Genomic DNA, 22,845 nt, shown 5'->3' with positions numbered 1-22,845 from the left:
TGCAAGCTATACGCCATGCAGTGTGGAGATACTACTGCAGATATGAAACAGAATTAATAGCTGTTTGTTTTGAGAACGTTATTGGTTAATTATCGATACTGTTCAATAGTAAAAGGAATCCCCGTTAAATAATTATCATAAGAAACAGAATTAATAGCTGTTTGTTATTGAGAACGATATTGGTTAATTTTCGATACTTTTCAATTGTAAAAGGAATCCCCGGTAATAATTATCATAAGAAACAGGATTAATAACTGTTTGTTTCTGAGAACGATATTGGTTAATTATCGATACTATTCAATAGTAAAAATAATCCCCTGTAATATTTACCTTGGGTAATCAAGTTTCATTTCGACTGAATGACGACAGAGTCGGAAAATTTAAGAAAAAAAACATAAGATCGTTTGCTGTATACGTGTGTGTCAGCACGAGCAAGTGTCTGACGGTGACGAAATTCAGTTTTACCAAACGAAAACAGATAAGTTTCATTGGAATTCAGCTTCCATTTTATATCGATTTAAAGTCATAACATTCATTTATGACACGAGATAGAAAAACTCAAACCATTTGAGTCACTTTCAATCCGTCCCTTTGCCTTTATTTCCTTGTTATAGCAGAGAACACATACAAAACACACAGTTAACACAGACCAACACACAGTTAACACAGACCAACACATATGTTAACACAGACCAACACACAGTTAACACAGACCAACACACCGTTAACACGGACCAACACACAGTTAACACAGACCAACATACAGTAAGCACAGACCAACACACAGTTAACACAGACCAACACACAGTTAACACAGACCAACACACCGTTAACACGGACCAACACACAGTTAACACAGACCAACATACAGTAAGCACAGACCAACACACAGTTAACACAGACCAACACACAGTTAACACAGACCAACACATATGTTAACACAGACCAACACACAGTTAACACAGACCAACATACAGTAAGCACAGACCAACACACAGTTAACACAGACCAACACACAGTTAACACAGACCAACACATATGTTAACACAGACCAACACACAGTTAACACAGACCAACATACAGTAAGCACAGACCAACACACAGTTAACACAGACCAACACACAGTTAACACAGACCAACACATATGTTAACACAGACCAACACACAGTTAACACAGACCAACACACAGTTAACACAAACCAACACACAGTTAACACAGACCAATACACAGTTAACACAGACCAACACATATGTTAACACAGACCAACACACAGTTAACACAGACCAACACACAGTTAACACAAACCAACACACAGTTAACACAGACCAACACACAGTCAACACATACCAACACACAGTTAACACAAACCAACACACAGTTAACACAGACCAACACACAGTTAACACAGACCAACACATATGTTAACACAGACCAACACACAGTTAACACAGACCAACACACAGTTAACACAGACCAACACATATGTTAACACAGACCAACACACAGTTAACACAGACCAACACATAGTTAAAACAGACCAACACACAGTTAACACAGACCAACACACAGTTAACACAGACCAACACACAGTTAACACAGACCAACACATATGTTAACACAGACCAACACACACATGTTGGTCTTACATTCAAACCGAGGACCCGATTGTATTTTCCATTGTTCAAATCCACATACCCTAACCTTAACAATACCCCATGCAATAGAAATTCTTCCGAGGACGTGGTGATTCTTTAGAAATCACAACCGAGGACCTGGAATTCTTTTGTTCAAGTCCTCGGTCAGATAGCAAAACAAACGCACAGTTAACACAGACCAACTTACAGTTAACACAGACCAACACACAGTTAACACAGACCAACACATATGTTAACACAGACCAACACACAGTTAACACAGACCAACACATAGTTAACACAGACCAACACACAGTTAATACAGACCAATACACAGTTAACACAGACCAACACATAGTTAACACAGACCAACACACAGTTGAAGCTTCGTGTGTGTAATGTAGGCCTATATATTCGAAGCAAACAGGTTTATGTAGGTTTATCTAGTCCTACATGCACTTCTTTCACAATTAATAAAAACCACACACCGTAACGTTTTACTATCAATAACCACTTTTAAAACGAAACAAAAAGAACACATTCTTCTAGTCTGTACCAATACATGAAAAATGTATCAATGCATAAACTTCCAGAGGTGAAGTAATTCCGTTTCTCCGAAAAGTGAACACTGCAGATGTGTTTACCCAGCAGACAGCAATAGGAAACTTGCAATAGGGAAATCCCAATAGTTATTTTGTGCAATATACCGCACGCTACTTGCTCATATGAATGGCACGCAAGTCAGTTCCTTATAGGTATATACCGTTATATGTAAATCCAGCGGATTCATATTACAATGGAGGTGTGTGTCGCTGGATATACCCCGGATGCACTCTTCACACTTATCTTGGTCAAAAACAGGAGTATGTATATATATATTAGCCTTTGTTGAAAACAATTCACATACTGGAATGTGTGATACGAATGGCACTAAAGGATCCATTTTGTCGGAAGTTGTGAGAAAACCTTGTGGTTTGTCTCGTGATTAGTATGGTCCTAATGCAATCGAAGTCAGTGCTCACCCCCACCCCCCCCCCCCCTCCCCCAAACAACCAGAGTTTACCCTCTTTGGCCGTTCCGGTATGCATGTCGTTATTAGGAGACGTAAAACATGAAGAAAATAATTCGTTAGGGCGTCATGAATATCATAAAATATTAGACCTATTTATATCTACATAGACCTAGACTAGACAAAGACCTTTATATCTACACACTGTCTTGAATATATTTTGTTTTTCATATGTAGATTTGATTCTTGCCGAATGTCATGTCATGGGTGTTATTCGAAATATCGCCGCTCGGTTGGTCCGAGTTCGAGAAATCGAAGCGGAGACCGGATCGGATTTTGCAGATGGCGGTATGCCCGATAGATTACCGAAATGTCTTACTACCCTCAATTTAATTTTACTTGGAGTTGGGAGCTGCGTGGGGACGGGCATATATACATTGTATCTGGAATGGTTGTTAGGGAGATGGCTGGACCAGGAGTTATAGTATCTTTCTTAATCGCTGCCACTGCCTCTCTCCTCTCAGCAGTGGCGGAGCTAGGGGTATTGGTCAGGAGGGGCGAGAATGGTTTGTAGGGGCGCTTTCGACACTATCTAAGCGGAGCGCCACCACAGGTTGGCGCGGAACGTACAGAATTTCTTTGAATAAAGATACTCCCTAGATCGCCAGAAATGACCCTTTCCTGGCCTTGCTAAGTTGCATATAAACGAAGAATAAATAGGTGGCATCGCCAACAAAATGTGACAAATATCAATAGGTAGATGAGAGCGCAATCAAAAAGTCAATATTCGCGAATACGTAACAAGTGGTAAAAGCTGAAAAGGGCGTCAGCAGTCCATATGAGTCCGTCAGGGGGGCATCCGCCCCCCTGACTGTATGGACGCTCCGCCACTGCCTCTCAGGTATGAAAGCTTTTCCCTAGATTTAAACCGAACTGTCATCTTTAGCTTATTTCGATGGTTGCGATGAAAAACTCCCACAAACAGGTACGAATAATCTTGCACCATTAAAGGGGATATCCTATCTCAAAGGTCAAGTCAGGGAGTTGTCGTTTTGTTATTGTGCAAGAATGTTCTATGAGTTGCCTGCTTTTGAACTGTATTACATTCCTACTTGCTATGCGTCACGTGCTTTCAGTACCTGTTCTGGTCACCCTAAGTTCAAAACTGATATTCCTCTTCACTAAACATTATACAAGTGAGTTTCCGGTTTATTCTCTTCATCGACGATTCCATAGTGCGCATGCGTGGTTGAGGTCATAGAATCAGCATATAACACAAGCTGATTTTTTTACGTACAATATTTAACAACCTTTAGTAATAAAGCAGTCTTGTAATTTAATAGCCAAGTGACACGGCAATGTGTCCCATATGAATCGTGTATTAGCGCACGTGTGCAAAACGTTCGTTCGTTCTTTCGAAAGTTTTGCCCGTTGCCATACATAGTCCCTTACTGCTCCTTAAATTGCAATAAGCGACAAACCACACACACGCTGCTGAGTATTTTCCTATTACGCGAGACGTCACGGGACTCGCTGATTTTGTCTGCATTCCTGTCTGTTGTCTCGACGCAAGAGGGGCGTGTTCGTGACGTCACGAGCAGGACATAGGGAATCATTTATGAAGATGAGCAGTTTAGCAGGAAAAGGTCGACCGTTAAGGCGTGGTGAACTCTGTATACAGAGCAACACGCTATGGTGAATACCGAACGTACGTAGACACCACATGTATACATACACCAGTTGCCACAGTACAGCAGTACAGTGTGTGCAATTGAAAGTCTAGTTATAAGCAGACACAGGATTCTTTATAAAGTTTGAAGCACTCGAGAGTTTATTGTGTCAATGGTTACGGAACAACCCTTCACCCAGAAGACACATATAAAACCTATTGCTTACTTGTGCATGGTTCAGAAAAAGGCAAACTTATGGGGTGATAAGTTGTGCCAGAAGGTTACACCTATAATTTCCTTCAAATTATATGTAAAGAATTACGACTATCTTGTCTCACTGTTAATACTAGCACGCTACGATCCATTTTTTATCCACTACGCTTGCGTGTCAAGAAATGAAACACATACAATATGTTCATTATTGTAGGCTGTTTCAGTATAGCCTAGTAGTACAGTAGATCCGCGCATATTGATAGCAGTTAACGGACACACGTACATTAATGTCAGCACATGACTAACATCACGTAACATGTGACGCTATTTGTAAATAAGAAAGAATTATTATGTCTCTCATGTGGAATGTGGAGTTCACGTAGAGTTCAGTATATTGCGGTCTATTTTAATATTATGTAATACCAACCCGCCCGCATTACCCAAAACCGATCGGTATTTTCAGTAGAAACTAGAAAGAACATTAAAAATGCGAAGTTGATTATTAGGAACTCTCCGTAGGACTGAAAGGATTCAAGAAACATGAGCGTATTTGTATTTATTTATATAAACCATATACAGAGACAGGTTGGACATAATCGTAAAATAATTTAGTGTGGTATTTGGTTTATGGATATATTTTGTCTAGTTCAGGCTTATACAGACGTAAGAATTAAGGGTAAAAATATGTAGCGAATTATTATAATATGACCGATGAAGAGTTGAATATCTAGCCTGGGCGAAGGGAAACCAACCAGTGAGATGGGCTCAGGTTGAGGAGGGGGAGGCCGGGGGGAGGGGGCGAAGGAGGATTGCAGGAGGAACCGCTTATTTCAATTTGGAGATGATCATGCTTGGTCTACGTGATAGAGATAACTTTCATTAAAATAATAAGTCTGCACCAAACAGCTAAGAAAAATATTTATCCGCTTGGGAGATGTCACAGATTTAAGGTTCTTTAACACCCAAGGCTGAAGACTTGATCAAGTCTAAATATGACATCATCGAGCCACATGTGCTTAGTTTAGTTGTTGGTATAATGTTGTTAGTTTTTCTTTTAAAGGAGATGGTTATTGCAAATGCTGAATCCAAAATATTGAGGTTCTCAACATATGCTAATGATGGCATTACTTTCACCTTTACCAACTCCCGGACATTTTTCCTTAGCTGGTATGGGGAATTGTTCCCTGTCATTCTAATCAAGAACGGTAGGGGGGGGGGGCGTGGGCTAAGTGTTATGTGCTCTTTGACAAAATGTCAATTTGCCTTTTTAATTGAATGTATAAAGTGCTTTGCGAAAGAAAGTTGTTTTGCTATATCCTTTGCTTTACAGATTTTTTTTAGAAATGAAATATCTATTTTGGATAAAGTTCAAGGATGTTTAACAATGACGTCAGCTCTTCAGTCTAGGCCTTATTGTTTATATATACATATATTTATATGAGTATATATATCAATATTTTGTCATGTCTATTACTTTGAAAGCTATGTCCAAAATATGTTGAGTTTTTCATGGGAGGGGAGGGGGGGGGATCGCTTATAAGCAGTCGTATTCAAGGAATATTACGGATGGTCAAAGTTCAACTTTTCAAACAACCAACAAACAAAATTAAACAAACGAGAGGCCCTGCTCGAATGATTTCAGCTAGTATAACTGAATGACACATGATTATATGTTCGTAACATTATTTTGATTACAACGTCGGTAGGTATGGGAATTATTACTGTAATAGGCTATCGACACAGTATATGTAAACACGGAATCATTTCGGGACCTAACTTTGGGGAAACCAATGTGTCTTGAAATATTCGCGCAACTGGCCCCTGCAATAAGGATATATCAGCCAAAATACTTACGTTGTGGGGCGTCAGTTAGAAGGCAACATTTAAAGGTTTCATGTCCTTGACTGCTTCGTATAATGATAGAATGTTGACGAAAATTATCAATTTGTAGTAGATGCGCGACATCCATGGTTACTGCAAAATACCAGCAACAACAGAAAAAAAATAATAAAAATAGAAATAGAAACAAGAAAGGGAAAGAAAGTTGAACTGTGTGTGTATAGGAACCTCTACCTTTTACAAAAGGAATCACAAAGTCAGTCTTCTGCGATATTCAGTGTATATGGACTTAAATTTATGCTTAGACTGTGTCATTTAATTTACTTATCAGAATTTGGGGCAGTTATTAAATTTAAACTGTATTTTAACTACTTGTGTACTACTTCTGACCAAAGCCATATAATATTCTCACAGTGGTGTAACCAGCGGGAGGGGGGGGGGGCAGGGGTAGTAGCTCCCCAGTCAAATGTCTTGCCCATCCCACTTGCCCTCCCCCACCCCACCCCACCCCACTCCCATGACATTGGTGGGCAAAATATATATATTGGACAAACATGCAGTTAAACCAGTTCGCGGTTGATGTTAATCCGTAATTGACGGGAATTCTCAAATTAATAGTAATACCAGCCAATTATCATTGTGTCTCAAATTTAATATTATCCTTGCTACGATTTTTTATTTTTTAAGTATATCCAGATTCTAAATTTGATTCGGCAAATACAAAGAGTCATCCTTTTAAAGCAGCCAATACAGCTTTGATATAGTATGACGCAAGCGCAATGCACCCTTCACTGTAGTACACAGTGTATTGTTACATATAGGAAAGGGGGAATTCCACGAGACCTAAGGTCCGCGAGACCGAATTTCCGCGAACATTTGGTCTGCGAGACCGATGGTCTATGCATGGTCCTTCGATAGGCGTAACTAGACTTTTTCATTAGAGGGGCTTCAGAGCGGGTCAAAGAGATTGACAGGGAGGGCAATATTGTTTAAAATAGGGTATCGCTATATCTAATTATTAAATTATATTGTTTCTCAAATTTCATTTGGGGCAGCAGGGGCTGGGGGGCGAGACTTTTGGGAGCGGGGACTTTCGCCCCTGCAATCCCCTCTGGTTACGCCACTGGTGGAGACGTAATATCAATGCAAGCCGTCCCAGCCCCCTTGCGTATAAGTCACTGGTATCCACTATATGAAAAGAAATGGCTATACATTTTTTTAATTACGCGCTTTATCAACGTAATATTACCGGTAGTAATATTTGTCTTACCACTATTATAGGCCTAGTTTATCACGCGGACCTCGGTCTCGATTCTCGAAGACCTTCGGTATCGCAGACCTTTTTTTTAATTTCGGTCTCGCGGACCTTCGGTCTCGTGGGCTGTATTCATAGGAACATGCATGAAAACGAAGCTATATACTAGCCCAAATTAGTACATAAACCACCAGCCATCGACCCGGGCTTAATAGCCCATTAACTTGTTGTCAGTTTTACGGCAAAGTGATGCATTTCTCTCTCAATCTGTTATGACATTAGTGATTAATGTATGTCGTCCAGTTACAGAGTTGTTGACAATTGACAATTCATAATCATGGACGTTAAATATGAATCTAAGAGACTGATTTCGGTCAGCTTGCGGCTTTGGATAAGCCAATGATGGCTTCTTCGCGAGTTCCTGCTTGCAGGAGGATCTAAAATACATACGCAGGTGCGTATCCAGGGGGGGGGCGTTGGGGGCGCGCGCCCCCCGGGTAAGAAAAAGAGGAGAGAAAAAAAAGAGAAGAAAAAAGAAAAAAAGAGGGGAAAAAAGAGGAGGAGGAGAGGAAGGAAGGGAAAAGAAAAAGAAGAAAGAGAGAAAAAGGAGAAAAGGAGGGAGTAAAAGAAAAACGCGAAGACACCGGGGAGAGAAAGAGGAACAGTGACATCATTACAGCGCTGAAGGGTAGCCAGTGACGGATCAATGATTTCGTAAAAGTGTGACTCACCCTACCCCTTACACCGACAACTCCATTTTTTGACGTTTCCATTTTCCTCTCTCACTAATGATCTATATATGTACTATATATGGTCTATCACAACGCGTGTGTAGAATTGTGCTATGAAACCAACTGTGGCTGGTCTCGAACTCGACCGTGTCGTCGGGGAACATGACGCATTTTGGGATGGGGGCGATCGCCCGCCCCCCCCCATTCAACATTTTTTTTAAATGATATCGCTAAGTAATTTCAAAATAGAAAGTGCTTAGAGGCAACTTACAAGGCCTGGGAAGTGTCATTTCCAGCGATCTTGGAGACATTTTCGGCCAAAATTTGCTTGTACGCTTCGCGCTAACAAATGGTCTTGGGTAGTGCCATTTCCAGCGATCTGGGAGGCATTTTCGGCCAAAATTTTCTTGTACGCTTCGCGCCAACCTATGGTGGCGCTACGCTTAGATAATTTGCCTACAGGCTTCGCCCCTCCCAATTGGCAAATTCCTCGCTACGCGCCTGTTCGAATTTGTAACGCAAACAGCAGATATCACATCATATCAGTGAGCATGAAAATGGCGTTCCAGGATGAAAAGCCTCAAAACTGTCCGACTTGCCTGAAAAAATAACCAAAAATTTTCGCGCGCGAAGCGCGCGTTCAACGTGTTCATGTCAATATCATATTAGCAAGCATCGGTTATTACATCGCATGCCATCATGTACCGTACGGTCCGTTCAAATTGCGCAGTATTTCGCGGGATGCTAATGTAAACAACGACATGTCTCATGTAGATGTATAAAAAGCATGGAGGTCCAATTATGTCAAAACTCTCTTTTACATTAGTAATGGCGAATTAGGGGCTGCACCCCCGCCGCGCAGTGGCGGAGCGTCCATACGGTCGGGGGTGGATGCCCCCCCCCCCTGACGGACTCAAATGGACTGCTGGCGCCTTTTTCAGCTCTTTACCACTTTTTACTTATTCGTGATTATTGACTTTTTTATTGCGCTCTCATCTACTTATTGACATTTCTCACATTTTGTTGGTGTAATTTGGCGATGACACCTTATTCTTCGTTTATCTGCAAATTAGCCAGGCCCGGAAAGGGTCATTTCCGGCGATCTATGGAGTATCTTTATTCAAAAATTGTCTGTACGCTACGCGCCAACCAGTGGTGGCGCTCCGCTTAGATAGTGTCGAAAGCGCTCCTACAGACCATTCTCGCCACTCCTGACCAATACCCCTAGCTCCGCCACTGCCGCCGCGCCTCCTACGCCTATGTGTGTAGTGTTCGCTTTCGGAAATATCTGCTATTTTTTCATTTCCTTCAACCAAGTTTTATAATAGCCGTTATAAGAGGTTTTAATGTTTGTACACCAATAAATTAACTGTGTCTGAATTTTCGAAAATTTCTGACCAACATTCTGCATCACACTTCCCTCTACTCGTGCAATTTTGACCGGTCTGTTAGGGGTTGAAGGAAGTTTTTCTATATTGGTTGTCCATAGATGAAATTTTGTACAACATTATGGGTATGTTTTCAAGTGAGTTTATTCACGAGAAATCTGAATTTTCAAATTCTGAACAAATATGGGGCTTAAAACCTTGAAAAGTGGGGCTGACGGGTATTGTGGGCCGCGACGTAGAATCACCTACAAAAGCAAAGACCCACAGGAGATGCCATCAGGTCGAACATGATGTGTGCCGGGTTGACAAACTTCAAAAAGGTTATGGATGAAAAAAAAACTATTAGGAAATACCTGGTTCTCAGGCAAAAAGTGTACATCTGGTTGGTCATTTCAAGCCCGAGAAGTGCCGTTTCCGGTGATCTGGGGGGTTTCAAAACAAGAAATTTTCTTGTACGCTGCGCGCCAACCGATGGTGGCGCTCCGCTTAGATAGTAATTCGCGCCCCCCGGGTTTGAAAATCCTGGATACGCGCCTGATTACATACATACATACATACATACATACATACATACATACATACATACATACACACATACATACATACATACATACATACATACATACATACATACATACATACATACATACATACATACATACATACATACATACATACATACATACATACATACATACATACATACATACATACATACATACATACATACATACATACATACATACATACATACATACATACATACATACATACATACATACATACATACATACATACATACATACATACATACATACATACATACATACATACATACATACATACATACATACATACATACATACATACATACATACATACATTTAATTATCCCAAGATAATGCATTTTCAACCTAGATATGTCAAGGAGGGATATAGGTTTTGATCAAATAAAACAGCACTTTTACGTGGTTATCTCTGTCAAACTTCGCGATATCCTCCCTCCACGTAACTCCTCTCTCCCATCCACCTCATAATCATCCTTTTCTCTAAGTGTTGACATTTGAACATTTTGGTTTCGATGATAATCGTAACCTATGTAGTCATGCAGGCGGACGATTGTGCGTGTGTGTGTAACGCCTTGCTTGTAAACACGATATCTCAAGAAGAGTAGCTTGGACCAATCTCATATTTTGTGTGTATAGGAGTACCACATTGAGTAGAAGAAACCTATCGTTTTTAGTGGAGGTCAAATGTTATTTGGGGTTACGAGGGGTCAAATTTTCAAAAACAGGCTTGAAAACATGATACCTCAAGAAGGGAAGCTAATTGGACCAGTCTCATATTTCGTGTGAAGGAGTACCGTACCGTGTACATTGAGCAGAAGAAGCCTATTGTTTTTGTGTGGAGGTCATATGTCATTTGGAGTCACCAGAGATCAATTTGGAAATTGGAAATTATCTAAAGGGCATCCGTAGATAAGAATCAGAAGTCTCGACCAAATCTCCATTGACTTAAGTGTGTCGGTAACTGCATAGGCCTACGTCGTTGCATACATGACTGTGCACAAAGGCAAGTAATAAACGTTGTACTGTTTGTACATACGTTGCTATATGAATGGACGATATCATTGTGAATCATCGGTATTACATCTTTGCTTCCGTTGTTGAAGTTTTCCGTTGTATTTCGCAATTGCCCAGATTCAGTGCCGAATGAAAACTTCAGGTTTGGATGTAGTAACGTTAGGGGAAATGACTATTGCGCTGTTTACGAAAATTAACTGTCGTCTAGTTAGATGTTTTAGAGGCAAACCAGACGCAAAATCTTGCCGACCACTGCGTAAAAATCGCCCGGCGCCTGCATCTTGTACGGCTTGTAATATGTGTACCACATTGAGTAGAAGAAGCCTGTTGTCTTTGGTAGATATCAATATGTATGCTGAATACAAGAAAAGTTTCCATTTTAGTCATCAGCTGCCAATGTGAATATTGTTTGTCATATCTCAGTGTTTTTTGGTTTCGATGAAATCGTAACCTATGCATTCATGCAGGCCGAGAGTGTGTGTATGTGTGTATGTATGTATGTATGTATGTATGTATGTGTGTGTGTGTGTGTGTGACGCCTGGCTTGTAAACACGGTATCTCAAGTAGGGAAGCTTGGACCAATCTAATATTTGGTGTATATGAGTACCACATTGAGTAGATGTGCCCTATTTTTTGTGTTGCCTGTGAAGGTCACCAAAGGTCAGTTAGAGGCCAAAAACCAAAATATTAAAACAAGCAATATCTCCCATTGACAGGATCCGACATGCTTGATATTTTGGGACCAGTTGTGAATGGGGTGAGGGATCATTTCAAAACATAACGGTCATGTGATCCAAGGTCAACAAAGGTCAATCAGGGGTCAAAAACTAGTATTTTTGCAATAACTTGAGAACCAAATGTCCGTGAAGGTTGGGAGTTACGCTATTGTAATCAGGGAGTCGACCCGCATCTAGGTGACCTTTGACCTCAGGTTGACCTCCGGTGACCTTTATCAGTTTTTTGGGTTATTTGAATTTTCGTGGCCATAATCGGATCTCAAAGGTACCTTCCGATCAAAATGGTCCATAGTTGACCCCTGTGCGACCTTCGTGTGCGAAGTTATCAGAGGTCAATGTTTTTGTTTTTTAATAAGTACAGTTAGGATGGTCGCACAGACTTGTCATGTTGCTTTTTGGAATCAGCGTGTCAAACTACATCTGACCGCGAGGTCAAAAGGTCAAAGGTCAAATCTTAAAAAATTTGCTCATTTTAGGAGATACGGGGCAAAACAAAACAGAACAAAGATAAGTTTAAAAATTTGTTGACATATGATAGAGCTTTTTGTGCTGAATATAGGAAACCAACTCCCGCTTCAATCGGACACCCAGTTCTCAAGTTATGAGGGGGCCAAAGATTGGTTTTGATACATTTCTATCAATAACATTATGTGTGTACATTGTAGGCCAAACAAATTTTAGGACAGAGTGCACCTCATCAAGAGGAACATTTTTGATAAAAACCATCAGGTCATCCAAGGTCATTCAAGGTTGATTATGTGCAAAAAACTGCCAGCTTATGCTAATTTTTGCAACAACTTCTAGTTACAAAGTCTGACATGGCTGGTATACTAGGACAAGTTGTGAATGGAGTAGGGACACATTTTCCAAAATAACCGTGATGTGATCCAAGGTCACCAAAGGTCATTTATGGGTCAAAATGTGTTTTTTTCCCTCAATAACTTGTGAAACTACCACTGATAGGGTCCGACATGGTTGATATTTTGGGACTAGTTGTGAATGGGGTAAAGGATCGTTTCAAAACATAACGGTAATATGATCCAAGGTCAACAAAGGTCAATTAGGGGTCAAAAACTAGTATTTTTGCAATAACGTGAGAACCAAATGTCCATCAAGGATGGGATTTTAGGACAGAGTGCACATCATCAAGGGGAACATTTTTGATAAAAACCATTAGGTCATTCAAGGTCATTCAAGGTTGAGTATGTGCAAAAAACTCCCAACTTATGCTAATTTTTGCAACAACTTCTAGTCACGAAGTCTGACATGGCTGGTATATTAGGACAGGTTGTGAATGGAGTAGGGACACATTTTCCAAAATAACCGTGATGTGATCCAAGGTCACCAAAGGTCATTTATGGGTCAAAATGTGTTTTTTTTTTCTCAATAACTTGTGAAACTACCATTGACAGGGTCCGACATGGTTGATATTTTGGGACTAGTTGTGAATGGGGTAAGGGATCGTTTCAAAACATAACGGTAATATGATCCAAGGTCAACAAAGGTCAATTAGGGGTCAAAAACTAGTATTTTTGCAATAACGTGAGAACCAAATGTCCATCAAGGATGGGATTTTAGGACAGAGTGCACATCATCAAGAGGAACATTTTTGATAAAACCATTAGGTCATTCAAGGTCATTCAAGGTTGATTAAGTGCCAAAAACTCCCAACTTATGCTAATTTTTGCAACAACTTCTAGTCACGAAGTCTGACATGGCTTGTATATTAGGACAAGTTGTGAATGAAGTAGGGACACATTTTCCAAAATAACCGTGATGTGATCCAAGGTCACCAAAGGTCATTTATGGGTCAAAATGTGTTTTTTCCTGATAACTCGTGAAACTACCACTGACAGGGTTGAGAGCTACGCTATTGTAATACAATAGTCGAACTGCATTTGGGTGACCTTTGACCTCAGGTTGACCTCCAGTGACCTGTATTAGCTTCTTTCAAGTTGATTCTTTGAAGTTTCGTGGGCATATTCCAATCTAACTTGTCCATAAGTGGACTCCTCTGCAACCCTAATGTGCCAAGTTATTAGAGATTTGGTTTGGTTTTGTAATACTTGGTGTGTGGATTCATAACATTGAGTACAAGAACCCTATTGCTTTTGATGGAGGTGTGTATAACCACGTAAAGTAGACTGACCTGTGTTTGCATGCCATAGTGTTATTGTAACAGCTAGTTCTGGTTATACTAACAAGCAGAAGTCTAGTGCATTGAAGTCATCGAAACCTCAATGCATTTTGCATTCTGGTTCTATATACTACTTGGATTGCAGTATATTGTTCAATCCTGGCTAAAGCCTAGAGTGTCTGTGTCACATTCATATCTAGATTATTCATGTAGCATAGTTTTGCTGTCTGGTTACTGTTTGGATGAGAACAATTAGGTTTCGTATATTTTGATCTCGATGTGCTTAGCAACTATACCAGTATTTAACTGAAGTATTCAGGGTGTATTGGTTACAATACGTTTCCATGTATGAACTTGACGCACTTGTGTCCGCAAAGCACTGATATAGTACAAATACAGGGCGAAGTTCATTTGCAGTGCAAAGTATACTGCTGAAAGAACACGGTATAGTATATTTGTATAGTATATAGCCGTATATGGTGATAAAGGGTGGCACGTTACGGTCTGGTAGATAAGAGATCACAAACATCGCTAGGCATTCTGTAGACTTGTGGTGGTTGGATTGGCGGGAAGGAGAGAGTATAGCAGCATTTACAAAGCAGGGAGGGCGCCCTTATTGGGGGGTAGGGGGTGTTCAGGGGTTGTTGGAGAGATTGTGTACGTGGGAAATGCTGATGATGGTTACTTTGTTCGCAAATGTACGTTGTGATTATCCTTGGTAGACGGGGAGCGGGAGGGGTGAGGTAACTGAACGGAATGGCGTGGTGGGTGGGAGTCGGGGGAATTCTCACAACCAACCTCCGCATCGACGATTGCGCGGCCGGTCAGTGGACTGAGCCGGGGAATGGGAATGGCCGTCCATTAAATTTAAACTTACGGGGTACCTCGCGCGTTAAAACTTCTTGAAATTAGCAAGCAAGGACATGTGGTGAATAGAGAAGCAAACGAAATCATCATGTTTATTATGGAACGCGAAAAGGGCAAACTGATTTCGTGTCTAAGTTTAACGTAAGTTTAGACAACAACGTAAGTTTAGACAACAACGTAAGTTTGAGCAACATCATGATAAAACAGCAGCAACAACTTTAGTTTAGACAGCAACAAACTTAGTTTAGACAACGAAATATGGTTGCCCTTTTCGCGTTCCATAGTTTATATCCTATACATACACAAATTGGGGTTGTTAGTACAACACCTCCCGGCCAGTGTGTTCTCAGTTTGCAAAAATAGTGCAAAAGGCGCACCGGTGACATTATAATGTCCTCGTGGATCGATCATGAAATATCTCCAATACAGAAAAAATAAGAAAATAAAAAATAAAAAATAAGAATAAAATAAGAATAATAATCAAAGAAAAGTTGTTTGTGATCTTGTGGATCATTCCGATGCCCAATTGAATCTATTTTAGGGATATGTCAAGTGAGTCTACAATTATTTGGCTGCTCCGTGCTTCATCAGCCTAACTGTTTGATCGTGCACCAAATAACATTTTTTTCCATAAACTGACATACGAAATATTGACTTAAAGTCAAATTGATCCTGTTAGACATTTTAAAAGAAAAAACTTGTACTTTAACTCCAGGCTGTAATTTTATTCGACATTTGATTTTAGGAATGACCCTTTAAGAATCTTAGCCTGATCAATTAAATTGACTGGACTATTACGTCTAATAAACAGACCAATAGGTAAGTTGCTCAGATCCAATAGTAAACGCAACAAGAATTCATAAGAATTTTATGACCTTAATAAAAAGTAATATTTATAATGTATTAAACAATCGTCAAGGCAAAATGGCGATCAATGCCACAATCCTAGGGATTCCCTTATTCATATGATAAGTTATAAAGAAGGTTTTTGGTTTCGATGAAATCGTAACCTATGCATTCATGCAGGCGGAGAGTGTGTGTATGTGTGTATGTATGTATGTATGTATGTGTGTGTGTGTGTGTGTGACGCCTGGCTTGTAAACACGGTATCTCAAGTAGGGAAGCTTGGACCAATCTAATATTTGGTGTATATGAGTACCACATTGAGTAGATGTGCCCTATTTTTTGTGTTGCCTGTGAAGGTCACCAAAGGTCAGTTAGAGGCCAAAAACCAAAATATTAAAACAAGCAATAACTCCCATTGACATGATCCGACTTGGTTGATATTTTGGGACCAGTTGTGAATGGGGTAAGGGATCATTTCAAAACATAACGGTCATGTGATCCAAGGTCAACGAAGGTCAATCAGGGGTCAAAAACTAGTATTTTTGCAATAACTTGAGAACCAAATGTCCGTGAAGGTTGGGAGTTACGCTATTGTAATCAGGGAGTCGACCCGCATCTAGGTGACCTTTGACCTCAGGTTGACCTCCGGTGACCTTTATCAGTTTTTTGGGTTATTTGAATTTTCGTGGCCATAATCGGATCTCAAAGGTACCTTCCGATCAAAATGGTCCATAGTTGACCCCTGTGCGACCTTCGTGTGCGAAGTTATCAGAGGTCAATGTTTTTATTTTTTAATAAGTACAGTTAGGATGGTCGCACAGACTTGTCATGTTGCTTTTTGGAATCAGCGTGTCAAACTACATCTGACCGCGAGGTCAAAAGGTCTAAGGTCAAATCTTAAAAAATATGCTCATTTTAGGAGATACAGGGCAAAACAAAACAGAACAGAGATAAGTTTAAAAATTTGTTGACATATGATAGAGCTTTTTGTGCTGAATATAGGAAACCAACTCCCGCTTCAATTGGACACCCAGTTCTCAAGTTATGAGGGGCCAAAGGTTGGTTTTGATACATTTCTAGCAATAACATTATGTGTGTACATTGTAGGCCAAACAAATTTTAGGACAGAGTGCACCTTATCAAGAGGAACATTTTTGATAAAAACTATTATGTCATCCAAGGTCATTCAAGGTTGATTATGTGCAAAAAACTGCCAGCTTATGCTAATTTTTGCAACAACTTCTAGTCACGTAGTCTGACATGGCTGGTATATTAGGACAAGTTGTGAATGGAGTAGGGACACATTTTCAAAAATAACCGTCATGTGATCCAAGGTCACCAAAGGTCATTTATGGGTCAAAATGTGTTTTTTCCCCTCAATAGCTTGTGAAACTACCACTGACAGGGTCCGACATGGTTTATATTTTGGGACTAGTTGTGAATGGGGTAAAGGATCGTTTCTAAACATAACGATAATATGATCTAAGGTCAACAAAGGTCAATTAGGGGTCAAAAAATAGTATTTTTGCAATAACGTGAGAACCAATTGTCCATCAAGGTTGGGATTTTAGGACAGAGTGCACATCATCAAGAGGAACATTTTTGATAAAAACCATTAGGTCATTCAAGGTTGATTAAGTGCCAAAAACTCCCAACTTATGCTAATTTTTGCAACAACTTCTAGTCACAAAGTCTGACATGGCTGGTATATTAGGACAAGTTGTGATGAAGTAGGGACACATTTTCCAAAATAACTGTGATGTGATCCAAGGTCACCAAAGGTCATTTATGGGTCAAAATGTGTTTTTTCCCGATAACTTGTGAAACTACCACTGACAGGGTTGAGAGTTACGCTATTGTAATACAATAGTCGAACTGCATTTGGGTGACCTTTGACCTCAGGTTGACCTCCAGTGACCTGTATTAGCTTCTTTCAAGTTGATTCTTTGAAGTTTCGTGGGCATATTCCAGTCTAACTTGTCCATAAGTGGACTCCTCTGCAACCCCAATGTGCGAAGTTATTAGAGAGATTTGGTTTGGTTTTGTAATACTTGGTGTGTGGATTCATAACATTGAGTACAAGAACCCTATTGCTTTTGATGGAGGTGTGTATAACCACGTACAGTAGACTGACCTGTGTTAGCATGCCATAGTGTTATTGTAACAGCTAGTTCTGGTTATACTAACAAGCAGAAGTCTAGTGTATTGAAGTCATCGAAACCTCAATGCAATTTGCATTCTGGTTCTTTGTAAAACTATGAATTAATAGTAACATATTCCTGTACTGTTGAGGGGCCGACGTCATCATCAAAAACTTACACTTAATGGAAATATTCCTGATATTTGAGCATATTTTTAAAGCTAAATAGTTTGAATACCGGAATAGCTACAGAAACACTTTTAGCTCTGTAATTTTTCTTGGATTATGTCATATCAAAACGAACAGTCTGCATAAAATCATTTTTTAATGTAATGTATTCAAGTTTACAATTTGACAATTTTGCAAAATTTTCAAAATTCTATGCCCAATTGTTTATGCCCAACTTTTTATTATTTTTAGTTTAATTTATATTTATATTTTCCTCAGCTTTCTCCTTTAGCGCTGGTTAATATCAACATTAGACTGTGGCTATTTCAAGCCAATATTGATAGCTTTAAGATGTCCAACTGACGTTAAAGGAGACACAAAACCAAGGCAAAGCCAATAATTATTACTGGTTTATTAAAGGTAACTGCCATGAGCATCTTCCTCCACAATAGCTAAGAAATAATCTTACTTCATATAAGAGATACATCACAGACTTTAATATCTCTTCACACACAAGGCTCGAAGACTTGGTCAAGTCCAAATATGACGTCATCGAGGTACATGTGTTTCAATTGTGATGGTTTTTTTTATTTATAACAATGTTGCTTTTTTTCTGTATTCGTTTTTCAAATGCTAAGTAAACAATACTGCACCTCGTATATCATGACCTAATGAAAGCATTGGTTTCAGAGCCAAAACTCTCAATATTTTACTTTGAAAATGTGAAAAGAAAGCAAAAATAATGACATAGGTTCCAGATCTAGAAGGACAACCCACCGTCCGCGGGCCACATGCGGCCCGCCAGTGATTTTTTTTGCGGCCCGTGAGATGTCTCGGCAAGAAAAAGAAAAATATCAATCTATTTTGCATCATCACAAAAACGAGCTAGCTGCTTAGAATTTATAGGCACATATTAAGGTTGTCAGGTAGGTCTATTATCCCCATTAATTATCAACTGTACTGTATTTATATTAAGTTTTTGTGAAAACAGATTAAGTACACACACGGCACCTATTGCTTGAAAGTCCTCGGAATCAAAGGTTTGAAATCAACAGCAGGTCGTTGGTTAGGTGCGGCCCAGTCAATTTTTCACTCCTTATATCTGGCCCATTCATTCAAAAAGGTTGCCCACCACTGTTCTAGATACTAGTGGCATTATGACATCAAAAGTTTAAAAAAATGACAGCTCCCAGACACGAATTTGAAACTAGGATGTCTCCCACGTGGATTTTTTTGGCGGAGGTGGAATGTTGGGGGGGAGGGGGGATTATTGACAACAAGGATCTATATCACCATGGACATCCGCATGGAAAGTGGTCAGAAATTTTCCTCTTGGAAAATTCATAATTTAACAACCGAAACTTTCCTCTATCGTTAATTAAATAATTAACCGGTGAAATTTTGACTGTCAACCGGTTTATTCTTTCTTTATTGTAAGCCCTTGTTAATCGGCTAATTGTTTGGACGGTTAACGGGCTATCGGAAATGCAAAGTCGCATGCTTTGTATCCCTACGATGTTTTGCTGCCCAGATGTCCATGTCTATAACATTGGGGTCAAGTGACGATTGTAGGGCTTATTTTCTCCTTTAAACCTTGCAGTTATATGTACTACAGTGGGAGGTTCGTCCCGCATACACATTCGTATACAACATACACGTTCGGCTTTACTTATCTACGAAACATCCCATTAGAATGGTTAAAACTTGAACGTTTCATGTTAAAAACTGCGACAGCCACGGCCGTAGCCACGGGGGGCTAGAGCGGGGGGAATGCCTCTTCCACAGAAACCATTCCCACTTTCGTCCAAATGGCCCACATTCATATAACACACGTAGTACGCGGAAAGTGGTATACCGGCTGGCATGTGGCAACATTCAAACTCAAGGGCGAAGGAACCGGGGGGCTGGGGGGGGCGCCAGCCCCCCCAGTGAAAAATGTGGAGGGGCGGAAGTATCATTCCGCCCCCCGCTTCGCAAGTCAGAAAACCCCTTTTTCATTTCCAAATGAGAAAAAAAATCTCATTTGGAGCACCAAATTGCATCTAAGGCCTGGTGAAAATACAAAATTAAGTTTACAAAATGGAGTGGGTGTTGAAGTGTGTTATATTGCACCAAATTGCATCTGAGGCTACCTGGAAATGCAAAAAATTCCAAAGGGGAGGGGGACACCCTCCCCCAGGCCGGCCATCAGTCTTCAGCCCCTCCCCCCACTCAAAAGTACCTTCCTACGCCACTGTTCAAACTTCTACACTATACACATCAAATGGAGTTTAAATGATAGAAATGATAACTTTGTATTTAAGCCCCCTTACCCAAAGAAATTATCAAAGGTAAGGTGAGAAGTTGACACCCCTTAGACCCCTCCCTTAAACCCTCCTCAGGACGGACATTAGCCACTCCCTCCCGCTTACACACACATACGCACTACACACAAATTGAACACCGGCCGGCCTGATGGCAACTTCATGTTATTATGTTGTCATCCCGGTATATAGGCTATGTTATTATAAATGAGCACAGCCATAGTAGTTGCACGTACCTCCTGGCATGCAAACAATATTAAACATGCACGTATACATATTTATAATAAATGAATTGGCTGTTTGCCAAACGACAAAGTTAATCAGTCGTACGTAATATAGCAAGACATCCCGCCATTTCTTTCCCTTTCACTAGACACGACAGGAAGTCCTGATAACGTTTGATAGCAGATTTCCTAGAAATAAACTCTATTGACGATAGTTTGGCCGCGAGCCAAATGTCTGTCTCGTTCATGTTTTTCCCCGTCTGTTTTGTTTTGTCTTTTTTCTTCTTTTTGCTATCGCTCTCTCTTTCTGTCATCATGGTAAACCCCGAAGACCCTTAGCCAATCAATAAATGTGTACACACTTTACGTGAACCAACCGACCTACGAATGTCCCCCGTTGCTATGCAACAGAAACAAATAGCTTAAAAATGCGAGGTAACCCGAAATGTGCGTGGAGACAGCTCTCTCTCTCGATTTTCAGAATTATTTACGATTAGCAAATAAAGTCCTATCGCCGACACTTTCGTGCGTCGATCCAATTCGTTTTCTATAAAAACCCTTATACACGGAACTCTCAGATAAAGCGAGGAAGTCGGCGAATTTTATTCTTGGATCGCCGCAGCCTTATCGTCTTTGATTAACCAAAAGTTAATTTTGGCGACGTATTTTTTTTCCCTGCCGCTCTGCACTCGGAATTTCGACTAGCGTTGAACTTCTCGTAACCTTTATTTATCACGGCATGCAGAAGCAGGGTGTAGGCGTAGATGCGACTTAAAGGGATATACCATTAGGCATATAGTAAAAACAAGGGAGCGGTTTCTCGTCCGAACTATTTCACAAAAACGAAGGAGGCGGGCGGGCCTTTTTTCAACAAGAATGTAGGTAACAGTCGGAATATTGATCTGTTTTTAGTATTTGTAACTTGCCCTTTTCTAAGGTAAATCGCTTAAATTATGCCAAAAGGTTCAAATCACACGTAAACTGGCATTTTCGACCGTTTGTAAAAAAAAAAAAAAAGTTATAGAAAGGTAAAAAGGGGGCAAAGACAAAAATGCGGTCGGGACGAGAAACATGTTAAAAATGTTATTTTCGTTCATTTTGTTCATTTTTATTTCATTTTCTAATACAAACACTGTGGGTGGGTATGCGTTGTCGCGAATTTCCGTCAAACACCCCAGATTTTACTACTGTAAATGATGGCATAAAAATGATTTCTATCGGTTAATAAGATTCCCCATCCAGAACTGAAAAGAGCAGATAAAAACATATTTCCGCTCAGTGAATTAACTTTGTTTTTTCTCTCAAAGTCACACTATAGGAAGCGATTGCAATCAAAACAAATGTTGCACGTGACTTTCGTTTCATCAGTTAACAGTCTAGTATCAATAACAGATAAGAGAGAAAAAAAAACCCGGAAACATTGAATTCTGAAGTTACTTTTTTTTTGTAAATGAATTTTACAGGTTTAATGAACTGAATATTTCTTCAATTGAATTACAACGATGGAAAGCACAACAATGCTTTTTAGCAATATCAAACTGCAGGTTCCAACGATGTACGTGGTGTACTTGAGTATATTTTGACCCCTCCTTTTGTGCCCCCCTCCCTTCCCCAGCTCAAAAACCTACTTGCCGTGCATTTTCATATGTGATCTTTCGTAATTTGTCTGTTATTTTCAGTCAGTTTCTAAACTATACTTGCATCATGCATTCACCAGTAACTTTAGATTCACTTTATGTATGGAACGCGAAAGGGACAGCCTTTGGTTTGTTTTCTAGTGTTCTGTTGCTGTATTTGTTCTTGTTTTTTAATGCATGTACAAAGTATACACCACAATATAGCTTGCCCTTTTTTCGTTCCTATATAGATAGCCTATGTATTTACGATATCTGTTTTGTTCATACATCCGCTTAAGATAGTATCCCCATTACCTAATGCAACGATAGTTTCTTCATTCGTTCACATATGAAGGCTAAACTATAACCGCATAAATCACTATCCCCTTACCCACCCACTCATCGTTTTGGGGAATTTATAAGAACATGGTCTCATACATCTAGCCTGCAGAATATAGAATATAGAATATATAATCTATGGGT

General features: G+C 39.9%; 1 long non-coding RNA gene across 1 annotated transcript in view; it reads left to right on the top strand.

Annotated features, from left to right (window-relative positions):
- LOC139975625 (uncharacterized) overlaps window positions 1-22,845 on the top strand; it is a 233,551-nt gene that overhangs the window by 167,388 nt on the left and 43,318 nt on the right. The gene's annotated exons all lie outside the window — the stretch shown is intronic.

The sequence above is a fragment of the Apostichopus japonicus genome, chromosome 11, assembly GCF_037975245.1.
Source record: "Apostichopus japonicus isolate 1M-3 chromosome 11, ASM3797524v1, whole genome shotgun sequence".
Classification (NCBI taxonomy): Eukaryota; Metazoa; Echinodermata; class Holothuroidea; order Aspidochirotida; family Stichopodidae; genus Apostichopus; species Apostichopus japonicus.
Note: the sequence above shows the minus strand (reverse complement) of the source record. Positions and strands in the feature narration are given on the sequence as shown.